Here is a 26,805-nt window from a genome sequence, read left to right on the forward strand (position 1 = left end):
GATACAACAATCAATTGGGTTGATAGATAACGCAGCATCCTCTGCCTCTCCTCTTTCATTCTAGGAGCTCTCATTCAGAGCCAGATCAAGACACAATTCTCTCTATTATTGTCTCTCTCACCCACTGGAGCTTATTCTGGGCTGTGTGCTCGGCATTCTCTCCAGGGGCGTGCTGTTGTCATGACTCTGAATTAGGTTTTTCCCTTCTCGTTGTCCCCATCCTGCAATAATGGGGTTTTTTGGAGCACATGCGTCCCTCAGATCCTGCTCAATTCCTGTCCTTCCAGCAGCCTGGGAGGATTCTGCTGCCGCTTTCAGGGCCATCATGATGTCATTGCAGACATGAAATAGGAAATTCCCAGATGGTTCTCAAGGCTTTTTTTTGGGTTTTGTTTTTTTTTTTTTTGTTTTTTTTTTTTTTTTTTTTTTGCACAAGCCTGGGCTGGCTTTCCATGATTCATAATTTGATATTTGCAAAGCAGCTCTTTAAACCCTCTCAGCATCGCTCCTGGCCACTTCAGCCCTGGTAGAACCGATGGCCTTTCTCCATCGGCTCAAATTCACCCTGGCTGTTTTTAAGGAGAACTTCCCAGGTTTTTTTTTTTGGCCAGCTGATGTTCTGACTTTATTGTGTCCTGCCTGTCACAGGGGCACGAGTCTGACTGGGCAAAACCTCCAGCTCATTTACGTCAAGAACTGAAGCAGCCACTCGTCATGTGCAGCTGGGCCAAGTGAGCTGTGGCAGTGGGGATGGAAATATTCCCACTGGAGCAGCCAGAGAGCTCAGATCCAGGGAAACGTCCCTGCTGAGATCAGTGTCACTTCAGCTGCTACTGAGAACATGTATTATAAATATCTCATGCAATAAAATGAGGCTTTGCTTCTCGTGGTGGAAGTGACCTTGCAAAGGCTGGAGGAGATGATGGAACTCTCTGTGCCTGTGAATTCCTGCTCCAAGTCAAAAACATTAATTCCTGAGGAAATCCAGGTGCTGTTTGTTGAGTTTAGGGCAGTTCTGCAAAGCTGCTGCCACCCTGCACCCTCTCCAAACCTGCTCCTGCATTCCCTTCCCATGGAAAATCCGGGTCTGATCAGCACTGACAGCAGCCAGCTCACACCTGGACAGGAGTTCAGAGCTCCTGACTGTTCCTGTGGCTGCCACACAACCTCTGGGAGGGCAAATCTTCCCAAAATCAAGAAATAAACTGGTGCAAGGTCCAGAGGAACCCAGTCTGCAGCAGATTGATCAGGTGCACCCGGAGAGCAGGGGAAGGTGAGCTGGGCACTGCGCCTGCCAGCTGGAAATTACCTGGGGAAAGAGGGAGGCAGCACTGGAGGAAGGAGAGGATATTAAAAACACAGCCTCATGTTTCAATGCCAAAATTATTAGGAAAGCAAAGGAGATAGGCTGGAAAGCAGCACAATCCCTCTCAGTCACTGGATGCTGCTCCACTGGGGCAGACCGGAGGGGCCAAGGTTGAGGGAGCTGCCGTTCATCATTTTTGATTTAGTGCTGCCCAGACAAGAGGAACTCGCATGATCCATGGGCTGGATATTCTCCTATTGATCTCCCAGACTTGCTTTGCTAAACTTGCCATCCATCACCCCCCAGCCCTGCTCAGATTCCCCTGAGAGGCAGCTGAAGAGGAGCCACTGTCCTGTCCTGTCCCCTGGGCCGAGGGCCAAATGCTGGTGGCAGCCAAGGACTGGGGCTGAGCCACTGCCTGGGTGATGGATTGGCAGCAATTCCAGGTATTCCTGTCTGGAATAGCCTGGGGGAAGTTGTGCTCCCAGTCCCACACAAACTGATGGGGAGGGAGGCAGAATTCACCTCTGGCTCGTGCTCTGCTCACCCCACACCTCATCCCACTCCCACTGAATTTAACTTGAAAAAACTCCCTCCTCCCAAAGTAGAGCTCTGAGCTTTCGTTCCAGCTTGGCCACAGCCTCAACATCAGGTTTTTAGGGATATTTCACTCCAATTTCACCACTCTCTGCTCCTATCCCTGACTCCAGTCCTTTGCCAAGGTACGTCCGAGTGGGGAACACAAGGAATGAGAAGACAGCTGGTGAAACAAATGCAAATCCCTGTCTACACCTCCTTAATCTGTTTTCTCCTCTGTTATCCCTGCCAGCAAGGACTATTTCTGGCCTGGACTGGCCTGGCTGGGGAGTGCTGAGTGGGCAGAGGGAGGCTCATGGTGCAGGCAGCAATAAAATCTAAAAGCGTGGTTGAGCTGGTGCAGATTTTGAGCTAAAGAGTCAGGTTTTTGTGACTGTGAAGTAATTTCTTAACTCTCAGAGGGTGGGACGAGACTTAATACTGAGGACAGATTGATGGCCATCACTTGGGAGCTTTTTGCACGTTCACCAGAACAACTGAAATTCTCTTTGCTAAAGAATTTGTGGCAGCTCCCACAGCTCCCCTTCACTGCCAGCTTCTCCTCCAGGCTATGGGAAGAGGGAGGGGTTTTTTAGGATCACAGAGGGCTTTGGGCTGGAAGGGATGTTGAGAACATCCCATCCCACCCCCTGCCATGGGCAGGGAGACCTCCCACTCTCCCAGGGTGCTCCACCCTGGCCTTGGACACGTCCAGGGTTGGGGCAGCCACAGCTTCTCTGTTCCACTACAGAACCAGTGCAGAATGGAGTGATCTAAATATCCTTCACAAACCCCAAAGTTATTTCTCTGTGGCCTCTTCCCAAGCAAGAACAACCCCAGCCCAAACTCAAGAAAACCAGAGGCAGCTTTGCCCCAAACAAGGACTAAGATAGAAAACATCAACAAATCATTTCAGGATTCATCTCCCACCTGCCCCAGCCATCATTTTCTTCTGCTGGGATCTGCAAAATGTCTCACGAAGGCACTGATGGGTCTGACAGCCCCGAATCCATCACCTGAGTTCTTCCAGCAGCTCAGGAAGGGTCTGTGCAGAAATCAGAACCCCTCGCAAAGCCTCTCCCCCACCCCTCTCCTGTAAGGGATGCACGTGGGAAGAACACAAAGCTTTATTCAATTTTCTCCCTTTCTCATGTTCCAGGTGTAAAAAAAAAGAAGCCAGGGATGAAGGGGACATGTAGGTTATGAGAAATCTCTCTGTGAGAGAGAGACAGAGAAAGGAGAAGTGAAATCAGACGTTATCAGATCATCTCCAGTTGCCCCCCCAGTGCAAGGAAGAGCCACACTGGGAGGCTCTAAATGGCCTAAACACTCTAAAAGGTGTCTTTAAAAGGCTCTATAAAGGCTCCAAGGGAGAAGTGCTGGCTGGGGAAGGGAGAAATGGCACAGCCTCACAGGTGCCAGGCCAGGAAATCTCAGAGTTCAGGAGAAAGCTGAAGGTGGGTTCTGAGAAAAAGGTGCTTAGACAACCCCACAGAGTGTTCTGCTCCTCTGTGGGAGGGTGAAAGAACCTCCAGCAAAGCCTCCCGTGTGCAGCAGGGATCCCAAATATTCCCCCTGGAGCTGAGGAGGGCAGAAAGGAGATGCTGCAATAGCCCAGGAACACGTGGTGGGCTCAGCATAAAAGCACACCCAGGGCACAGCCACAAATAACCTTGTTCAGGGGAAAAGCCATGAGAGAAATGTTAAATTTAGAAGAAAAAAGACCTGTTTACCTATTACCAAGCAGCCCCACTATTAACCAATTACTGAGAGGCAGCTCAGAGCAGCAGCTTGGCCATTAGAGTTGAGTATTCCAGGGCCTGCTAATGGGAGATAAATTCATGTCTGGAAAATTGGATGCAATTAGAGCCATTTTAGCAAGAGTTCACAACAGAGCTGACCTTTGCTTTCCCATGCAGGGGGCCAGCAGAGAGATGATGTTGGATATTATTTTATTTGTTGTGGGAAGAAGAAAGCTTTTGTGTTGGCAAGTACCAGAACAACCCAGCTCGGCAGAGGAAAACACGTTGGGAACTGGGGTCAGAGACTGGTCTGGGGGTTAAAATCTCTAAATCTGAGCCTCATCTTTGCTGTCAGCCCAACGTGACAGTGACTTTGCCTCTCTGTGGCTGGTTTCAGCCACCTTTAAGGCTCAGCTGACTCAAAAATCCCTCGTAGCTCCCAAATTTACCCCGATTTCTGTTGGCACCTTCCACTGAGAACCCACCCTGGGCAGCCTGGTGGGAAACCAGATCATTCCAGTGAGGAAATTCCTTTTTTAAGAGAAATATTACGGGTCTTTTTCCATGTCAGAGCAGCCCTTAACATCTGAAATTGTTTAACAGTTCTGCTGGGGCGACTTCGACCACCACAGCCACGAAGAAAAACCTTTGTCTGCTGCTGGTCAGGACTGGGTGGACATCAAAACCATCTCTCCTTGCTTTTTCATGCCTCAATATCTATTTTTATTTTGCCTGTGCTGCTTTGAGCATGCAGCAGTGCTCCCCAGCCCTGTTTCTAACCCCGGGGTCTGCAGCTACCAGGCAAAACTCTTGCAAAGTCTGGCATCGTGGGCTTAATACCCAAAGGGCTTATTTTAAACACAGACTGATGGCTTTTCTCCTAGATAATGATGATTGATTCTGTTTTCCATCCTTTGTCAAGGCTCAGCACATGCCTGGAATTTTAACTAGTCCTTCTTCTGATACTTCCATGCATCCATCTGTTCCTCTGGATCTCTCTCAGCCGCCTGCTTTAAATAATGAACTTTGCTACGCTCAGAACGATCTATTAATAAATAACAATCTCGGAGATTACACAAGCCAATTAATAGTGGAGCAGCATCAGGAGCTGGGGTGAGGGATGCTGCTGGGGAGGGGAGGCTGGGAGGGGGGTGGAGCTGGCAGTCCTCGAGCTCAGAGGGTTTGTGGGACCCTCCACAAGGGCTGGGGGCAAAGTTGTGCAAATAAACAAACTCCGGGCGTGCCAAGGAGGGAGCAGGGCTCTGTTAATTCCGACATGCCTCAAGACAAAGCTGAGGTGTTGTCTGCAGCTCAGAGGGGAAGCCCAGCTCCCTCAGCACCATGCAGGAGTTTTGCTGCTTTAACCTGCTCGAGTGGAGCTCAAAGTTCTACATCTGCTCTGTGCTTTTTCCTCTCAACCCCTCAATTTCAGCTCCCATTTGCTCTGCTTCAGCAAATCCCAGATCCCAGAGTCTGAGGCTTGGTCACTCTGTTGGGTGACACACAGCACGGACAATGACAAATGGGAGCAGCAGGAGCTGCAGGTGACACACGGGGCACGTTCTGCCTCCCCCAGCTCATCAGCTCCACGGCCAGGGCCGAGCTCCTGCTCAACAGGAAGGGACAGGAGCCTCCATGGAGTGCCTGAGCCCATCCATGCTCCTGGGAATGGAGCAGCCTGGGCTAAACACAAACAGGATTTGGGATTTCGAGGCATCTCTGGTGTCCTCCGTGAGGCGGCTCCTGCCCTTCTCTCCTGCTCTTCCAGCAGGCAGCAATTTGGCACTCAGGAATTAAAGAGGGGAGGTGGAATGTGGGAGATGTCGGCAAAAGGGAGCAGGTCAGAGCTGCAGGGTGCACCAGGTCAGAAAATGGTGCTGTGATACTCCAGCCTGCTTTGAAACCCTCAGTGAACTTCATTTTTTAGGGATGAGCAGCTGACAGGTCTCTATGCCCAGCAGAGCAGGGACATGGAGCATCCCCGTAGCCCAAAAGGTGGCTCTCAGGGCTGTCCCGCTCTCCAGCACAGTTCCCTGCACTGCTGGGCATTTAGGAGCGGTCTAAACCCTTGCCTGAGCCTCACTGAGCTCCACTGACTGCTGAGCACACGCTCAGCTGAATGCTCTGCCAATATCTTCATTTGCGTTTGCCATCTCCTTTGTTCCTCCTATTTTTGGTCTTCACTCTCCTGTCCTCTCCTCCTTTCCCTTCCATTTCTCAGCCCAGCTCCTGTGGGGTTTTTTTTCCCCCTCATTTCTCCTCCTCCCTGCCCTTCATAATGACTTCATCTGGCAGGCAGCGTGACAAGCCAGAGAGGCGAACACGGAGTTTTCCTGAGCTCCAGATCCATCTGAAGCTTCCTCCCAGATGCAGCTCTCAAGCCCCAGATTCAATTTCCCTCTGACATAACAACAGAATGACTCTCGTTTTGTCATAGGTAAATTACTCACAAGGCTGGTGTCAGGAGAGGGGGGAGAAAAAGGGAAAAGAGACAAGAGCAGGATTCAAAAGAAGGTGTGAGTGTGACACTCGACAGCAGAATAACAATAGAGACCAGTGGGTGACATCGATCACAGCTGACAAACAGGGACAAAGCCAGCTCTGGATCAAACACAAGAATTATTTACCACTTCTTCCCTCAGCCCTTGAGCCATGCGACCTCATTCTGAGCATTTCTGTGTCTTGCAGAGGACACATAAAGTCTAAATAACTCTCAGATTGATAAATATTGTGTCTGACTGAGCTTAGGAGGGTGGTTTTTGATTCTTTTTCACAAGACACCATTCACAGGAATGCCCTGAGCTGGGAGAAAGGTTGGGATGAGCACACAGAGCACGCCTGGCTCGTGAGCAGGCAGGACACGGCAAGCTCTCAGGCTGGCAGTAAAATTGAAAGCATTCACATCAAAAAAAGGACAAGTGGCAATACAACAAGAACTCCTCTGTCTTCACAACCTGGCCTTTTCACTCCTGTCTGCACCCAGAGCAATGAGCTGGGGCTGTAACTGCAGGACAGCAGTGCTGACTACAAAACACTCAATATTTGTCGTTGAACACCATTTCTACCTGGTTTTGGCTTTTTTTCTTCCCTGCCTCCCTGCCCTGGTGTTCCATCATCCAGCAGGGATGTGTGTCGGACACTGCCCGTCACTGCTGATTGTCACCTGGATGTCACCGTGCCACAGGGGGGACTCAGGGGGCGGCAGGAAGGGGAATTCTCCTGAGCAGGAGCCATCTGAGCCTTCACAGCCCATCTCCCTCCTCATCCACCAAGCTGCTCCTGGCAATGAAGCAGCCTGAGCTAAACACGAGGCAGGATTTGGGTTTTCTGATGCCCTCCGTGAGGCGGCTCCTGCCCTTCTCTCCTGCTCTTCCAGCAGGCAGCAGAAACTGGCACATGGGGGTTAAATACAGGAGGTGGAACACGGGAGACGTCAGCAAAAGACACCTGTGAGAGCTGCAGGGTGCACCAGGACAGAAAACGGTGCTTTCTACTTTGAAACCCTCAATGAACTTCATTTTTTAGGGATGAGCAGCTGACAGGACGCTCCGATAACCCCAGGAACCCCAACATTTCTCATGGGTGCCTCTAAGGGAGAGAATTCAGTGAAAACTTTCGTCTGGATAAATATTGGCTGTAGAATGACACCCCTAAACCCCAAAACCAGGACAGAGGGGCCCTGGAGTTTATAAATACCAGGAGGAAGGGAAGTCCAGAGCAGAGTCACCTGCAGAGCTATAAGTCCCAGCCTCAGAGACACTGAACTTCACAGCAAAGCCAGGCTTTATTTGCCTATTGACAGAAGGAAGGGCTTTGTTAGTCTTTCTAACCCACCCCGAGACTGTAAAGGTCTCTCTAATCTGCCAAAGGCAGAACAAAAACTGGCGGCTTAAAGCTGAAGCAATCCAGGCTGGAAGGAGGACATGATTTATTTTGGTGGGGGTTTTTTTTCCCCCAGAAAAGAATATGGATTGTGTCCCTCAGTGCCTTCAGTCCAAACTGCCCATCTCCATCCTAAACAGCCACAAAAAGTAATAAAAACAAACCCACAACTCTTCCTCGGAGAAAATGACAACCATGAGCATTATCACTATTTTCCCTGCCCAGCTCTGCAGAAGGCCAAAGCACCTGACACTAACATCCTTTTTGCCTCTAAAAATCTACAGAAAATATCACTGATTTTTGGATCCCCCGCTGGTTTGGCTCAGGAGCAGTTTGGAAATAAACCAAGGTAGGAGATTTGAGGTATCAAACGAAGAGCATTTGCTGTGAGCCCCGTAACAAGCACAGCCTGCAGAAATCTGAGTGGTTACTGAGACTCACGACATTCCTTGCCAAAAACTGGGCTGATTTCAGGTCTGCCTCTTCCCCTAACTCCCAATTCCACACTCCTGACCTCACCCACTGAAATATTTTTCTGTCCCAAACCTGTTTTGATGCTCTGCAGGAGCTGGGGGCACCTCCCACCCCTGGGATGGGTGCAGTCACCTGGCAGAAGTGTTTCAGCACCAGAACAGAGCTGGGTTTGCTCAAAGCTGCTTTGACACCTCAACAGATAAAATCCATTTCCTCTCTCAAAGGAAGCTGAAGGATGTTGTAAACTCTGCCACAAAAAATTAAATGGCTTTTCCACCAATAATAATGAGATGAACTGGCAAAGAAGAACTTTCAATTTAAGGGCACTTCTTTTTTTGATTGCCTCTTCCAGCACAGCCCTCCCTGAGCAGTGGTTCTTCCTCCATCTCTGCTGATGGTCCCACATCCCTGGACAAATCCTTTCTCCTCAGTTTTGTCCGGAGCTCCCAGGGAGGGTTACACAGCCTGGCTCAGTCCAGCTCAACATTAACTGAGGTGAAGCATTAGGAAGCACTAAATAATAGGAGAGAAGCTCTGGAACTGTCCAGAACACTCCACCCCTCAGCCTGGAGATCCCTGCAAACCCAGACTCACAGGAACCTGTTGGAAACTCAGATTTTCTGAAAGGCAGAGGCTGGGCTGACTTTGAAATCACCTTTTCCCAAGCACTGCACGAACACGCCACTCCTCTGCTCCCCTTTCAGGAGGTGCCAAAGCCCCTCGGCAGAACTGAGGGAACTTTCCACAGCAAAAAGCTGGGAGACCTCTCCTCCCTCCTCCTTTTTCCCCATGCCATGAATAACATCAGCCATTGACCTTTTCAAACAGGGTACTTGCTGTAAAATACGAGTTCCAGTCCCCAGCAGTGCCAATGGAGGAAGGAAGGGGCTGGGGAGAAGCCTCATCCTGCAGGCACGGCAGGGAAAGGGCTCTGTGCTTGTATCAACCCACCAGGAGGTTTTATGACTCTGTCTCTGGCATTTAAAATTAATACACTTATTAAGAGAGAGATTGTTTTACAGCATAATGGCTTTTTAACAAGGTGAACACCACCAACCCCTGCCTCAGAGGAGAAAAACGGGAGAAAAAAGAGCTTGGATAGGGCAGTTGTGCCTCTTGAAGAGATCAGCGGTGACAGAGGAGCTGTAAGGACCAGCTGCAGCCCCAGGGAAGAGTGGGGTTTAATTTCTGTCGCTGCTGCATTATTCACCCCCTGACTGCGCCTGCAGAGCAGAGGAGCAGGGCAGGTTCAGCCCCCGAGGTGTTCCCATCACGGTGTGGTGCCAGCCTGGGGAGGGACAGCACCAGGGCTGGGCAGCTCTGTGCTCATCCGGGCTCCCAGCCCCTCTGCCCTGCCCTTGCTGCCTTGGCTGTCCTAAAAATGTGCCCCAAAACGGCGCTTCCTTGTCTGAACCGTTCTCCCCTCGTGCTCCAGAGCCCATCCCTGGAGCGCCAGCCCAGAGGAGGAGCCGGCACTGAGTTAATTCACTGCTTTATTGCCTCATTTAACCAGATGATTTTTGAATTTTTTTTTTGTTTTCTACAAACCAACCAAACAAGCAGTAAAGGACACCAGTTTTGCTGGGTGGCTGCTGGAACATTCTTTGCAGAGCCACCAGGCTGATTTCTGCTAACACAATTCACATCAACAGCCCTAAAAACAGCCATGGATGGTGTTGCTTCTTCCAGAGGCTGCAGAGGTGCCAATATTCTGAATTAAGAAGTCTCAGGGAGCTGAGTTCTCTCCTTGCTTACACTGCTTTAGACTGGGATTAGCTTTGCAGGATGATTTCCACCAGGGTGTGATTAAATCCCTCATCATGAAGAGAGACTCTGAGCATCAGGCAGCATTTATTTGGAGAGCAGAGCTACAGAACAGTTAAAACAATGCCCAGCAGGACAGCAAGGCCAATCTCTGGCAAAACACTGAGCTCCCAAACCCTGGGATCTTAATTCCAGAAGCACTGGATGCTTTTAGCCATGATTTGTTGGACGGTGGCCACCTCAGCAGGCAGTTTGCCTGGTGCTGTAACAATAACTGCATTATTTGCAACATCACAGATCTTTACCTCATCTGCAGCCGAGCCCAGCAGAGGACATGGATCATCAGCTCAGTCATTACTAAAGGTATTGAGTAGCTGAAGACCGAAATAATCCATCCCTGGGGAAGCTGCTTTGAACACCCTCCCCCAGGGGTGCTGGTCCTTGCACGGCTCTGCTCCCGAGCCTCTCCTCCACCTCACGCTCACCCCGTTAATTCCACCTCAGGAACATTTTCTTTAATCAAAATGCCAGCTGAGACCAAGCCCTGAGAGGATGATCAGGATGTGCTTCCAGCACTGCTTCCCAGAGCAGGCAGATGTGCCCAGCTGTCAGAACTCCAGCAGCTCTGTGTGATGAGACCCACCTGAGGACGCTCTGCTGACTCACACCCCGTCTATTTTTATCCCCCACTTTGCTTTGACCTCTCACTGCTGCTCTCCCCACCTGCCTTGGCTTTTTTGTGCCTTGCTTTGAGCCTTGCAGATCTCGGGAGGCCCTGGCAGAGCGTTGGAGGGCAAGGGCTGCCCAGGGGTTTCACCTTCAGCTGCGGGGCCACGCGGGCACGTGCCGGGCTCACTTCCCTCTCCTTCCCCAAAGCCTCATCAGCTAATGCAGCTCCCAGACAGCAGCACTGGCCCAGAGCCAGGGCTGAGCAAGGGCACCGTGAGCTCACGTCTGTCTGCAGCCACCCAGGGCTGGGCTCCCACTAAGGGCAACGAATTTAAATCAACACCTCCGTTCCTGAGAGGTCTCAGTGCCTTCATTTTGGGAGCAGAGTAGGGTCATGGACTCCCAGGGTAGTTTGAGGTGGAGGGGACCTTAAAGCTCATCCATTTCTACTCCCTGCCATGGGCAGGGATGCCTTCCACTATCCCAGGGTGCTCCAAGCCCTGCCCAACAGAGCTGGACATCAGGTATTGCCTTCAAACGACAGGAAATTCTCCCTTTTGGGATGTTTTAGGTGCTTTGACACACAAAACCCTGTACAAAACCATCAGCATTGAGATAATCCACAGCTGGTGACACAAATATCCTTTCAATCAAGAACCAAACAATTTTTCTGCTTTTTGTCCCAGAAAATTTGTGGAAGAAGACAAACCTAACAGCTGTGCATCAGGGGCGAAGGAAGGTGCCTTTATTCCAGATTTCTCAAGTCTGCGTTGCTGTTGCTCCTTCCTAAAATGGAAACCCCGTGGAGAAGCAGCACCCAGACAAACCTGGAGAAGTTTTTATTTCTTTAGCAGGGAAACTTTTCCCTTTGACGAGCGTGACCAAGGGGTTAAATTCAGCATAATCAGACAAAAGGGGGACTCTTCACCTGTCTGAAGTTAAACATGCAGCTGCCAACACTTCAGGAGATGTCAGCGATTGCCGATTTTCCTTCCTCCTGCCCTGCCTCCCAAACTCTGCTGAGCACTGAGGCGTGAGGGACTGGCAGTGCCCGAAAACAGCAGAGCACAGCACCTCTCTGCTCTACAGGCAGCAGCCACTCCGGGCTTCTTTGCCAGGAGAGAGAATAAATAAGCTCTGAGTGACAGAGTTTTTAACAACAAAATCATTCCACGGACAGAGTGTGTAATGAGTTCCAGTCAGAGCAAGTTATGGAGGAATAATTTTCTAGTACCTGGACCTAGCAACCACTTCATGGGTGCTTTTTATTCCTGGGTTGTAAATTGATTTTATACATCATTTATCAATGGAGGCCTGGCTTTATAATGGGGATATTTTAATATTTATGCCTCTCCACCTGCATGCTCAGCAAACAAATGGGAACAACAGGACATGGCTGGTGTTACAAGTCCCTGGGATGTCTCCCCCTGTTCCCAGGTAAGGGTGATGGAGGTCTGCAAGTGACAGATAAACCCAGGGAAATTTGATTATGGGATGCATAGAGAACGACTCCTGTGTTATTGGAAACGATTAAAGAAGTGCTGAGGGCTGAAATTTTGTGTTGTATTTCCATATATTGGCTTTGTGGGGCAAAGGAATCCTCCGAGGGACACACGTGAGTCCATGAGATCCATGGCAGATCCGGGGAGTGCGGATGGATCCTGGTCCTTGGGGCACTGAGGGGATGTGATCCAGCACCTTGGGCTGTTGGATTGCAACGATTCCCCCAGATCATGCAAAAAAAAAAAAAAACCCACCTGAACCCACAGAGCACAAACCTCACATCATCCCCTAATTCAGCAAAGGCTGTGCCTCCTGTGCTGTGGGCAGAATTGTTCTGCAGCTGGGGAAGGATGGGCAGCAAATTGTCCTTGCTCACCCCTCTCTAACTCATTTTCAATGTTTCACCTGCTAGGGAGCAGCTATCCTGAGTGTTTCCCAAAAAAAAAAAAAACCAACATTCCATGCCCCTGTTTATTTCCATCAACTCTGTAAATAAAACCCCTGACGAGGCCCTTCCCTCGTGCTGGGGCTCTCAGCTCTATTGCACAGCACTCACCCAGGGCGCCTGCAGAACATCTCGTGCTAAACCCCACAGCTCCGGGGACGGGACATTAATATTCAGCAGAGAAACTGGGAAAACACATTTACTCCCTACTCACAGCTAAAGCTGTTCTTCAGGCAGCTACTTAATCTGTGGTCACCGTGCTATTTACTCCCAGAAGGGAGATGAATGCTCAGAGCTCTCAAGCCGGTTCAGTAGCAAAAAAAACCCCACACTTAATTTAGGCTTAATTCGTGCTGGTGTAAATCAGAACCACACGCACAGGGTGGGAACGAACCCTGCGTGCTTTGGGGTGAGGATGCACCTCTGCAGGGCCATAAATAGAGAGAGTTACACTCCCACTGCACTAATTATCGCCCCATTAATGATGCTGATGAGGCAGACTCATTGTTTACCCGTGCAGGTACAATCAGGCAGCGCCACAACCCCGGCCAACAACAGCAAGGCAGGAGCAGCTAAAACACAACGCCTCTGTTTTCCTTCCCCCACACTCCAGCTATCACAGGTAACACTAATCACAGGTAATATTAAATCATGTTTTGTTTGCTGCCTCACTTCCCTCTGCACCTTTCCAGCTCCTCAACTCGGCCTTCGGAAGACAAAAGCAGGAGAGGAATGAGGTGCAGGAGGCAGAAACAAAACCCCCAAATAATTCTGCTTTGTAGTGGGAGGAGGTCTCCAGGATCCCGAGGCTCTGCCTGTTTAGGAGAGCACCAAAAGTGCTTCTCATTCTTTTTTTTTTTTTTTTCCATTCTCCCTTCCCTTGCAGCACGAGGAAAAACTGTAATTTCACACGCTTCCCCAAAGAAACTGACCATCAGAGCCCTGAGCTGTGACTCCCTCGCCTTCCACACCGTTCCTGCAGCAGGAGACATTCACAGGAATAACTCGGTGAGGAAAACCACAGCTGGAAGAGGAGCTGCATGGAGATCCTACCAATTCCTTCCCCATTTATCCCTCTCGGTGCAGATCCTGCTTTGCCAAGAGAAAGGATGGAAAAGCCGGTATGGAATTCAGCCCATCGAGGCAACAGTTAAACACACAAACACTCCCTGCAAGGGGGATTTCACAGAGGACAAGCACAGGGGAAGGCAATGTCAAGATAATCACGAACATCCACGTCGTTCCTTGTACATTCAAACCGGCGAGGAGCCCCTTAGAGGGGAAAAAAGAGGTTTCCAGTCTTTAAAAATTGCTTTGTCAAGCAAGAAGGGCTCCTCGCCCTCCCCACGGTGGTTTCCAAGGACACTCCACAGAGTTATTCAGCATGAGAGCCCCCGAGCTGATCGGCCCTGACACATCAGTTTTGTCCTAGCAGGCCACAGGCCAGCGTCCTGGAGGAGCTGCAGCCCCTGGCAGCGTCAGGAAGGAGATGTTGGAGTCACAGCGATGCCCTGAGCGCCGCTGGTCCGACAAATGTCACAGTGATGCAGCTGAAACCCTGCAGAGCCAGGCAGGGGATGAGCTGCCACAGCCCTGTCCCTCCCAGGGCCCGCAGAGTTTATTCAGATGGACTTATTTAACTATTCCATTTAAATAAAAGCTCCGGTGTCAGCTGAGGAAACTGGACTTGAAACCCAATCCTTCCGCTGCCCATCCCCTTCAGCAGCAGGGCTGACACAGGAATTGAGGTCAAGTTTGTTTTCAAATAGGAGGACAGAGCTGTGAGGGGCTGGGCTCAGGGGCTGCGCCAGCACAGCTGTGTGACAGGTGGCTCCAGGACTGATGTCTCACCAGGTCAGGCCATGTGCTTGATGCTTCCTCAGAGAAAAATGAGATGTAAAGCACCAGGAGGAGAGCAGGAGAGCTGGGCTTAGTTTCCTGCAAAAGCCCAGCTCAGTCATTTCATCCTCCTTGGCCCATGAAAAGAAAAATCAGCACCACTCTTCATAAGCCCCTCTCCATCCGCTCCCTTCCTTACTATTCCCAAGCACCACATCGCAGTCCCGGGCTCAAATCCATCCTTCAGCACCCCTGGCCAAGCACTCAGCCCCGTGTCAACGACCCAACTCTGCTCCTCAGGGCCCAGACTGGCATTAGACTGAGATCTGATCTCGAGTCCCCACCATCCTTTGGTAATCCCTCAATTCCCATTAAACTCCTGTTCATCCCAAACCACACCTTGAGACTGCAGGCTCTGTGGGCAGCACCCAAATCCCTTCTCCTATGAACAGGCTCTTATTTGGAGGATAAATTGTTCAATTAACATAGAAACGACAAAGAAACCTTCCAATAAATACATAAACATTCAGTCCTGAACACCCTGGAGAAGGGAGCACAGACAGGTGGCAGATCCCTGCGCATTTTTTAGTGGCTCAACTTCTTTTTTTTTTTGCTACCACCTTTCCCTTCTGAGGCTGTTTGGAAGGATGCACAGAGCAAAATAGGTCCTGATAACTCCCTGCTGGCAGGGCAGGGGGTCCTCCCCCTCCTGGCTGTGCCTGTCACTTGTGATCCACTTTGACATGGAAACAGTTTTGCTCCTGGATGGAAAACAGCCCCTCTGCCTTGAAAGATCAGCCCAGCCTCCTGCTGATGCGTTTGTAACCTGTCACTCCATCCTCCCAGCGCGTCACTCACAGCTGGAAGTGCCTCCTGCTGTGGGAAGGAGAGGGGATCCGAGAGGGGATCCCAGCACCTCTGTGCCCACATCGGAGCCAGGGTGGGGTTTTGTCCTAGTTTGTTCTCTATTATCACCTTCACAAGCTGTTAAAGCAGGTGGGGCTCGTTATCCCCTACCCTGGCTCACCCCTGGTAACACCCTCAGGTGTTATCTCTGTTTAATGGGCAATCAAGGACCCATGAGTCACGTTGTGGGTCCTTGAGTAGGCCAAGCATTCCCACCTGGATATAATCTGGGGTTTGGAACAGCATGAGCAGCCCTGACCCACTGGATTCCCAGAGGACAAGAGCTACTACCACTAGGCCTTCAGATGAAGACCAGACCGTAACAGGGCGGTGGTAGCAGTCCAGATGAAGTGGGGTCTTGTCAAAGCAGTGATCCTGTCGAAGGGTGCTGTGCCAAACCCCAGATTATATCCAGGAGGGAATGCTTGGCCCCTCCCCCTGGGTGGAGGCTCTCACAATAGGATGATGTCATTCCACGAGTCACGTGGTGGGTCCTTAATTGCCCATTAAACAGAGATAACACCTGAGGGTGTTATCCGGGATGAGTCACCATAGGAGATAATGAGCCCCACCTGCTTTAACAGCTTGTGAAGGTGATAATAGAACACAAACCGTTGGTTACATCTTACATTATAACCTAGGACAAGAGTCCTTGAACAGTATTAAAGGACTCAGATATCCCCTTCCTTCCCTCTCTCTTTGCCAGGAACCTTTTGGGAGCAGAAACAACTGAAATTCAAAACCCTTATTGAAATGTAATTTTTGGTGGTATTGGTTTTGGTGGTATCATTTTAACAACGTTCACTCCCAAGCAGCATCCTCTGCTTTCAAGGCCGTCAGCACTTCTGGTGAGTGGGTGTGGCTAAAAGACAGCTGAGGGACTGGGGTACAGTGAATTGCTGGTGCCAGTGGAGCAGCATTTTAGGCTGAACTAAAGGAATAACATTTGGTTTCGTTGTTAAAACAGCTGGGATGGATGTGGAAATGTGAGTCTGTGCATGCATTTTAAGGTATTCCCATTCCATACTCCAGAAAAATCCAGTTTTTCCCTGAATCCATTCCGTATTCCGGGAAAAAAAAAATCCAGTCCGGGTTTTGCAACCAACCGAATCCATTCCGTACTCCGGGAGAAATCCACCCCGGTTTTACTCTCCCATACCCGAATCCATACCGTACTCCGGGAAAAATCCAGTCCGGGTTTTCCCACACTCCGGAGTACCCTAACCCGTGCCGTACTCGGGAAGAAAGTAATTTTACTTAAAAAATTTAAGGATTTTTAACCTAATTGTAACCTAGGACAGCTTTGGAAAAGGAGCAGACTCTCCTCCCCAGCTTGGCTAATTTTTGACAGAAATAATAATAATAATAATAAAAAAATCCATAATATCTAACACTTCCTGTCGCCGAGTTGTGAGTTTGAACCACTTGGCAAAGTCCACAGGAGCGGAGAAAAATCCCCAGCTGTTCCTGTGACACCAGCACTGCACAGCTGTGCTGTTCTGCAGAAACTCCTTGTGCAAAGCACTAAAAAACAACCCCTGCCCCACAACGCCGGGATTTTATCCACCACCCAATATCAAAGCACGTCCCCTGCGACTTCAGGGACAGGGGCGCTGTTCAGGGGTCCCCATTTCCCTTCTAAGAGCAGCAGCCTGCACGTCAGCTCTGAAATTACCCCCAAATAAGCCAGTTATTGGTATTAAAACCACTCCCTTTACACCTGGTGGCCTTTTTCTGTCCCAGGGGTGGGAGGGCTCCGCAGCTGAATTAGAAATTAGCGTCTCTGGAGCAGGAGCTGGGGGACAGCACATTACAGATCCTAAACGGTCGGAAAATCCCCTTTTCCACCACAGGAACAAAACCACTCCCGGGGTGGCACCTGGCCCCCGGCAAAGTGACACCGATTTTAGAGCCGCGTCTCCCTTTGGTGCTGTGCCGAATGTCAGCCTGGAAATTCCCCGGGAGCTCCCAGAGCGTGTCTGGGGCTGGGAGGAGAATCCCTGAGAGCCTCATCCCACAGCCCCCTCAGGAAAGGAACCAGCTTTAACGTTGTGCTCATTGATTGTGGTTTCTCCCAACACCAAATAGTCACTTTTCACCCAATCCCCTTATCTCTGTCTTCTTCCCCCCCCCCTTTTTCCTTCTCGAATTGAGCTGCCAGGAATGATTTTTCTCGGCTCATTAACGCATTCCCATTCGGAGGAGAAGAAAGTAGCCTTGGCTGGAGAATTGCTTCACCTTTCTGAGCCCTGAGAGCTCCCATTCTGCTGTTCCCACAGGTAAAAAACTTCCCCCAGGGGAGGTGGGAGCTGCAGGTAGGGGGAAAGGGGGTTTGGTGTGCACTGGGGATTCCTCCCCTGCCCCAAAATCCACCCAGGTTTTTCATCCCATCCGGTGTTAACACAACAGCCTCAACAACACCTTCTGAGAGGCTTTTTACTGCCAAGTCAGAACTGAGAAGTGGCGTTGGGACATAAAAGCTCATTTTTAAGTACTACACACGAAGCAGGATTCCTGTTTTGGAGAATAAAGGGAGGGATTAAAGAATTGCTCTGGTGTCACAGCCACAGCCACGTCCCCTCCCTGAACCTGCCTTTTCCCTCCAAAGCCTCTTCCTGATGGGATATCAGGACAGCACTTTGGGAACCTTGAAGTGGTTATTTGCATATTTTCCTTTCTCTGTATTGCAGGGAAATCTCAAAGGCAGCTCCCCCCCCCCCATCCCATTTTTGATGGATAACATGGATCAATTTTAGTCATTCTCAAGAGCTGCTTTTCTCTGGGATGGAAGGTTGGAATTACCACGTCTGACTTCCCTACGGCACCAGACTGTGGGGAAGGAAGGAGATGCCTCTCCCTGTTCCCTCAGATCCCTGATTCCTGCTCTTCTCCAGAGAACAATGATAAAATGCACTCATTACCTCCACTTCAGCGCAGAGAAAATGAGGGGAAAGTGGTTGTTTATTAGATGTCGAGAAATACCAAAACCCTTTTAACTTGTGCTCTAAGAGAAAGGAAAAAGGTAAAAAGGTAATTTTCCAGGAAGCTCCTGTCACTGTTTGAAAAGAGAGAGTAAAAAAGACTGCTTTTATTACCTGCTTTATTTATGGTTACTCAATAATGACACAGACAAGTACATTACTGGCTCAGCCACTTCCCTGCTGCTGCCTTTGTAAAGACAAAAGAGCAATCAAGCGTGGGTCTGTTTGCTAAAAGCTGAGCTCCAGAGTCAACCAACAGCGGTTTTCCTTGGAAAAAAATGAGGCATAATGCGGATTTCGTGGAGATTTCCCTGATCCTGGACCTTAGGGCAGCGGGGTTTTGGGAGACAGGTCAAGCAAGGAGGGGAAATGGAAGAGAGAAATGAGTTTTAGAGGATTTCCTATGTCTTTGTGGGATGTTGATCATTTTTAAGCTGTCAGAGGAGAGCATCTGGCCAAGATGGGATTCAGAGGTGGTCCTGCAGTGCCGCCACCCACCAACAGCAGGGAGCTGCTTTGTTTTAGGGTGGAATTCTCTGGAGCCAGGTGGGTTCAGAAGAGTTGTTCCCAAATGTGGTGGACAAGCTCATACCTCAGCCCAGCAAAGTACCAGAGACAGAGAGGGAAAAAAAAAGATAAAATATTGGATTTGAGTCCAGGCTAGATTGAGGACATTTCAGCATCAGGCTGAGTGGTCAGTTCCCAGAGCAGAGCAAAGACAGCTGAAATATTGCAGGAGATCAGCCGTGGGAAGGGTTTGGGGATCCAGGGAAGTTGGTGTGGATTTAATACCTCAGTCTCTGCTTCCTGCTCTCATTGAAACAAGACTTGGAAGAAGGGAACAGCCACCCTGTCCCTTGTCACAGTCCTCTCCTTCTGTACTATTTCCTCTTTATTTTCCTATTTAAAACCAAAGCAAATCAACTCAGACATTACAGAGCCTGTCCAGCTGGTGCCACAGGAGCACATTTGTCCAGCCAGGAATGTCACTTTGGGAGAGGCAGGACATGGAAGAGGAAGGTGAAATTCCTTCCTGACCTCTTGGAGGAGCCTGAGCTGTGGCATTTGGCCTGGAGACACTTAGATAAACCCAGAGGGATTTGTTGGGTGTTTGATATGGGTTTTTTGATCTCCCTGTACGATGGCACAAAGTTTTCTTGCTACGAGGCACAGGCAGCTCCTAATTAAGTGGCTTAAGCCTGTGGTTATTTGTCCTGCGCTCAAAGATCTCCAGATCCAGCTTGGATCACCAGGGCACTGCTGACTTTCAAGAGCAGGCACTTAAAGAGATTGGAGGTCTTTACTTGGGGCTGTTTAAGGTGAGTGAACAATCCATCCCCCGAACACCGCAGCAGCCAAGCAGAGGAGCGATGCAGCCATTAAAACCTGCTCCTGATAACTCAGAGCACACTCGGAGCCATCCCAAACACGCTGCTACGAGGTAGAGCATTAAAAAGCTATTAACCCATCCCAGAGCAGAGGCTGCAGCTGGGAGAAAGGAAATAAATGTGGAGGGAAATAAATGTGGAGGGAGCATCAGGATCTCCGTCCAGAAGCTTTGTTTCCACTTTTTCCCTTCAGCAATCTTTGCAAGGGTTCTCAGCACAGCTGCCCTGCACCTCTGTGGCCCCTGCAGCTCCCTCAGGAGGAAAATCAGGTTTGTCTGCAGGTATTTGAGACAGGAGCCCAAGAGGCTGCCTGTGCAGGGGCCACCTCGCTCCCCCACAATCTGCTCGGCCCTCGTTTACTCGAGCACAGCCAGAGCCGAGCTGTTTGCTCCCTGCTCACATCCCACCTGGCCTGACACAGCTTGGGGAAGAGCAGGGGAGCAGCCTCCAGCTGCACCTGGCTGGGCACAGGCAGGGCTGGAAGCTGGGATACAGGGAATGAAAGGGGTGTGTTTGCACAGGGGTCTCTTCCCAGAGGGGAAAAACCCCAAACAAACCTATCCAGTGGGATTATTGGCACATGGATAACTCTCTGTATTCATCCTCCAGTGCAGCTGAGCAGGGAGGGTAAGCAGCTTTAGTCTGGCTCCAGAATAAACCAAGTCCATAATGGCATTTATCAAGGGACAATGGTGAGTTCCTCCTAAAGAAACCCCTGTTTGTGTGACTCTGGCAGGTTTGGATCACCGAGAGCAGCATTTTGCACCCCCCAGGACAGGGATCGTGGGGCGTGTGCACACAGAGCACAGCACAGCCAGGAACTGATGAGGAGCACAGCTCTGGGTTGTAGATACTCCATTGCCTCGGAGGAAAACCAGCACCAGGCAAGCTCTGCTCCTCATTTTTCCCCAAATGAATGAAGATTCCTTTTCCCTGCTCTGCATGGCTCTCACATTGCCACTCCTCATTACTGGGAGCAGCTCCTGGCACAGTGGCATCCTGACCCCTGCCAGGGACTGGAATATGAATGCACAGAAAACTGTGGCAGGGCCCCAGATTCCCCGTCCCCGCTGCCATTCCCCACCCTGTGATGGCTGCAGCAGTGGCAGGAGATGATGCATGGAAGAAAAAGCTGCACAGGGAGGGAGGCAAAATCACCTGCCAGGTGTTACATCACTCCTCTGGCTCATGGCAGTTGTGGCATTCAGCAGCTGAGAGCTCGTGGCTGTGACAGATGAAAGGATGTGCAGGGACCCAGCTGGGAAACGATGTCAGGACAGGAGAGATCTGAGAGCAGGAGCCAGGCAGGGAGGTGGAAATCCTGAGCAGGAGTGCTTAGAACTGTCTGAAACATAAAGCTCTACGTGCATGGGGACAGGAACAGCCTCTGCACACACATCTGGCTGAGAGTGCAGCAGAAATTCCAGGGCAGGGGGAAGAATTCCAGCCCCGAGCCAGCTGCCTCGATCAGAAAAACCCCGATAAAGGGCTTAGGGAGAGGGTGAAAGGGAGAAAAAGCCCCCCAGAGCACCGCAGCCCCATCAGTCTCTGCCACAAACAGCCGAACTGGGCACTAAGGAGTTTGCTGGGAGATGTTTTCCCTCTGCTGATTGATGGCGTTTTCCAGGCTGTTATTAACTGGACTTCACCACTTTGGGGTGATCTATGGAGCAGCAGCAGCTTTAAAGCATTTGGCACTGCAGCCATGGATTATAGGAAGGAGTAAAAAATTGAAGCAGCTCCTCAGAGCATCCCCCCATCCGTCAAGGTGTGCACAGGGGCTGCAGGTGCTGGGGGGAGGGAGGAAGGGCAGCTGGATGCTGCAAGGCATCACTTCCCTGAAAAATGAGCCCTCTCCAGTTGATTTCCAGGAGCCCCAGCTGCTCACAGGAGTGAGGAATTGGGTGACCACCCTCAAAAAGGAGAAGAGGAAGAGGAGATGGGTGATGGAAGGAGAAGCAGAGGTTTTCAGGATAAAGGAGCTGGAGGAGGAGCCTGCTCAGGGCAGGCTGGTTTGGAGTGTGAGGGTGGAGGAGGGTTTGGGTTGAAGGCAGCAATCCCTGCACTGCAGCAAATGGCCAATCCTCTCGTGTTTCGAAGTGGCTGTGGAGCCTGAACCATCTAATCCAGCATTCCAAAGGCAGGGAAGGCACAGGGGTGCTTCTACCCCCCATAATTAAGCATTTAATTAGAAGCGAGCAGAGCACAAAGCGGGGATAGAGAAAGCACAGAACAAGGTTGAAATATTTCCCTGAGCCAGCACTTTGTTCTGAAAACACACAGAGCTGTGACCTGCAATCACAACAGCGATTTTGAATATCAATTAATCTTCCTTTCAGCAGTTCTCACTTCGGGGTTGTGATCTACAATTCAAGATTTTCTTCTGCTGCACCCAGAATTTACTTTGGCATCCAGGAGCAAGGATCCAGCCCCACCCCAGCTCAGCCTGCTGGGGATTGCTAATCCTGAATCCACACACAAATTTCCCTCCTTGTCTTTCCCCCAGCTGAAGCAATTTGCCCAACTTCAGCACTAATCTATGAATCATCTCAGTCAACTTGAAAGTGGCCTCCCATAATATTTATTTGTCCAATATTCATCCACTCAGCACTGTCTTGTCGCACTTTCAGGGGTCTAATTAAATCACAGCCTGAATTGGAAAAAGCCATTCTTGCAGCAGGGCTGAGCTGACCTCCTCAACTCATTTATCCACTGATAACCCTCGTCTGGAAGCACTCAGCCCCCCTGAGGGAAAAGCTACTTCACATCCCATTGATCCCCTGCTTTTCCCTGACTTCTCAAGCAGCTCTTATTTTTATTCACTGATCAGAATTACTTGACCAGCCCCCAAAAAAAACACCAAACCCAGCTCCTCATCCACAACTCCCAGGGAGCCAAAGCTGTGAGAAATCCTGAGAGGGGCCACGAAGCCAGGGCAGCCCAGGGGGGTTTATGAAAGGTGACAGCTCTTGCTGTTGGACAGCATTTGAAAATGTGAGTAATCATCAAGGTGTCGTTTGTGCTGTGCCTCTGATCAAAGCACTGGACAGAAAAACATCGAGTTTTGCAGCCGAACAGAGGTGCTGGAGAAGCCCCAGCACGGGGCTGAGCCCTCAGCAGCCCCAGCTGCCAGCAGGGATTTAACTGTTTATGACCTCCTGTTCCTGTGAGCCCTTAAAGCCAACAAACAACAGCTGCTTCCCCTCCTCTGCAGCACCAGCAGGACCTGGGCTGTTCATTATTAATTCTGCTTGGCATTCTTATCACAGGGGTACAAAATCCTGCTCCCAGACCTTGTTTTAGGTGCTTAACACTCCCACAACAAGCAGGTGCTGCTGGAGCAAGGCTCTTACAGCCTTAGCGCGCCTGTGGAGGGATGCAGTTCATCTGCAAAGCTTCACACAGCCAAAAGGAGTCCAGGCAGAAGGAAATTCATCAGCCCTGCCCAGGTAGGTGAAGTGAGATGGAGAAACACTTCCCACTCCCACATATCCATCTCCCAGGTTCCCTGCAAAGAGCACAGAGCTCCTTCCACGCTGGTGTCACTCAGTCCTGCTTTCCCCTGGCGTGGGACAGCACATCCCAAAAACCCCTGTGGTGGCACAAAGGGCTGAGGGTACAAAGAAGGTGTAGAAGAGCCCCAAAATCAAATTTTCAGCAGTTGTGGTTATCGAGGGAGGAGGCACAGGCAGCCTCAGTAGCTCATCCAAGTGTTATCCCTGAGCCAAGGTGCAGCTCCCACTGGGATGCAGCACCTGATTTCCATGGGCTGCTCTGGAAATGTCATCCTCAGCCACTGTGAAATGAAAAGGCCGAAGGAGAATTTCCAGGAGCCCGAGGCTCACTGAGAGCAGAGGGAGCCGCTGCTGCCAGAGGATACTGCCCTGAGAGGAGCAGCACAATCCATCCCACAGGAGCAATAAGCCTCTCACAGGGTTCTCCTGCCCACTCATCCATCCATCCATCGATTCCTCCTCCTGAGGAAAACGGGAGGGTTTCTGTGTTCTGCCCAAAGACACCTGCCCTGCTCCACTCTGCTCAGTCAGAAGCTGGGAATATTTAGTCAGGGATTGGCTGGGGCTGCTCCACCAGCCCTGTGCCTGCTGGGGAAGGAGCTGGGTGGACCAAGTGGCAAAGGGGGCAAAAATAAAAATCCTGGGTGTTGCTGAGCTGAAAGGGAATGTGTCCCTTGCACAAGAGCTCATTAGTCTGGGGATGCCAGAACCTCTCCTCATCCTCATCACGCTCCAGCTCTGCCCCTGTTTGAGCCTCCTAGGCAGCCCTGAGCAGGACAACCCTGGAAAATCTGCCTCAGTTTTGCTGCCAAGTCAGTTCAGGCAGGAAGAGCCCCCTTTGGAGCTGAGCTCCTGCTGCTGTGGTGCCCATGCAGGGACAGCAGGAGGAACAGAAGGGACATTTTCGACTGGGTGGCTTCTTGTAAATCATGTGACACACGAGCATCCCCTTCCAGGGTGACAAATGTCCCTCTGGAAGGAGGAGACAAAAATCTTTGGTGGACCCTGTTGTCTTTGGCTCCCTCCCTCCCCACAGAGAAGTTCATCTTTGTCCCTGCACCGTCTCCTCTCCTCGACCCACAGCCCCGCCTGGGGAAGTTTCTCCACCACTTTCTTCCCAACTCAGTTAGAAAAGTCCTGGGAATGTTCATCATCCTGTCACATCCCTCAGCCAAAGCCTCTGCTAAAGAGGCCTTCATGCTTCTCAGCTGATTCACCTGCAGGAGCAGAAATAGTTGGCAACAGGAAAAAAAACCTCTTATGCAAAGCATTTTCCTTACACTGGGAGAGGCACCTTCCCTGTGGCTTCTGAGTGTCCTTTCCCCACCAGAGCACATCAAAAACACACAGAAAAAACCCAGATTCCTTCCGCCTGGATTTTGCTGGACCTCAACACTTCTGAATTTGCACATCCTGGACCATGCCCTCCATATTTCCTTATTTACATGCTATTATTCCAAGAGTTTAAAGTTGGGTCAAGGAGCCAGGTGGAAAGACAAGCCATTCCTCTGTGCCAAAGGGTATTTTTGTGCTCCAGAGCTCAGCAGAGGGTCGCAGGCATGGATCATACCTGAGACAGGCACAGGAGAATGGGAGCATGGCAAGAACTGAAATTCTGGTTGGATACTACACCAAAATTCAAGGTAAAAAAAAATATAGCTATTTCCCAGCACTGGGAGCATGGTTCCTCACATGACAGAGGGCAGAACAAAAGAGAAAATGTGGGAAAAGCTGCCTGTTAAAAGAAGAAATTTTTTTCTCCCCCTTCCTCTAAGCCTTTACAGAGTCATGCAAGTTGACTTTATCTGCTGCAAATCCCCCTTTCTGTTGTCAGGCCTTGGGAAGTCAAAGTCCTTAATTCTCCTGCACACAAGAATTGTAGGGTGCGTAATATCTGCTTCAGCCTGCCCGGAATGAATCCCATCCCCATCCCCCCCAGGCCATTGATTCCAGCCTAAACCCGGCCTTGTTTCCTGTCAGCTCAGCCTCACACCTCTTATCTGCCCCAGCACTTTTATCTCCGATTTCCTTCCTTGTTGCCTCTGAACCCCCTCGGTTCTGCCACATCATGAAAGGATTTGGGGGTTTGGCATCTGCTCCTCCACCAGCCTCCCCCGACAGGATTCCTCTCCGCAGGAATCTGCCCCGGGATGGCGACAGCCAAATATTAGGATGGAAAACATGAAATTCTTTTCTTTTTTTATGCTCTTTGTGGATGGCTTTGCTGTCAGACCCACCACAGCTGCACGTTCCCCTGGGCACTGCTCCGTGCTGGCAGCCTGGGGCTGAGATCTGAGATCCCAAAATCCTGCTGAGGCTCAGCTGTGCTGCACAGCTCCAAGGGCATTTTGTGCTCCCAGCAGGGATGTGCCTGCAGGAGCAGAGCTCAAGGGCACTGGCACCACCGGGGCTCTGCGTGAAGGCTGAGGCTTTGCAAAGCTCAGCTTTCCCACTGCTGGAGCTGGGCTTTGCCCCAGGGATGAATTGCAAGTCCCCAGCTCTCGGGGACAGCTCATTCCGTGCCAGGGGAATGCAGCCATCACAGCTGACAAAGCAGCAGCCTCTGTCTGGAGCAGCAGCACCTTGCCCAGGTACAACCTGACTTCGTTGTGCTGCCCCAAGCAACGCAAAACCCTGTTAGGAATCTGTAGAGTGAAAGGAAAGGACAACCCAAACCCACCGAGAACCCCAAAGTGATGCCACAGCTCTGCACGTCCTCACCAGCACCCTGAGGTGGCTCTTGCCTGGGACAGGGACAGAGCACTGAGGGAAAACCTGCACATTTCTGCTCCCAGGCTGCTCTTGCAGCAGCTGAACCGGAGGTTTAGGTAAAATTAACCTGAGGAAAACAGCAGGAACAGAGCCCGCCATTAACGCAGCGTGGTGCTGATCAGGGCAGGGAGAGCAGCCCGGCTGCTGCCCTGATTACCCACGGGGCTGTGGGGTTTCAGAGGATGAAAACAAGCCCCGGGAAGCAATGCAGGGTCAGTGATTATCATTAAATCCAGCCCCACAGACCTTAGGCAGACACAGCCCCACTCTGAGCTCTCTGCATTGTGTACGGCCCCATCCCTGGGTACTCTTTGTGAACTCTCTCCATTTCAGCCACATTTTGGAGATAAAACCTCTCCTCAGCAGCCCTGGCCTAAACAATAGAATCCATCAGCTTTTCCAGATGCTGAAAATCCCCTCTCCAATGAACTTTTATCCAAGTGTCCCCTCCCTGCACCCCAAACCGCAGCTGCTTTTCAGCGCCCCGTTTGTTTGCCTTTCAGAGCTCCGGCTGAGCCCAGCCCTGCTCTCAGTCGTGTGCCGGTGCCTCCGCTCGGATGCAGAGCTGAAGCTGGCAGCAAATGCCAGGCACTGCCCTTGGGAGCAGCGCTCTGCAGCTGGAGGAGGGGACAAACCCCACCTGGGTGGCTCAGGGTGGGCAGCAGGGTGCCAGCATCCCTTTGCAGGTGCCCAGCAGCCACTGCAGGGTGGCATTTCCCCAGCAGGTCGCTGCAGGTGGGACTGGGCTCTCGCAATCCCTTTTTCTTTTGCACCTCGTGCTGTCCCCTGGGTTTGTGCCCCCAGCACACAAAATCCAAACCCACTTTCACATCCTGGGCGCTGAGCGCGTTGCCCGCATTATTCCACACTTCAAATCGCCAGGAAAAATCCCTTCCAGCTCCTTCAGCTCCGCGTTTTCCATGCCCGCTTGTTTGCAGCATCCCAGCAGAGCCCCCTCTCACCTCCCAGTGCTGAGGGTTGGCTGAGGACAGCCCAGGTGAAGCAGCCAAGCCCTTCCCTCTGCTCACCTCGCAGCTGTTTAA

The sequence above is a fragment of the Corvus hawaiiensis genome, chromosome 25, assembly GCF_020740725.1.
Source record: "Corvus hawaiiensis isolate bCorHaw1 chromosome 25, bCorHaw1.pri.cur, whole genome shotgun sequence".
NCBI lineage: Eukaryota > Metazoa > Chordata > Aves > Passeriformes > Corvidae > Corvus > Corvus hawaiiensis.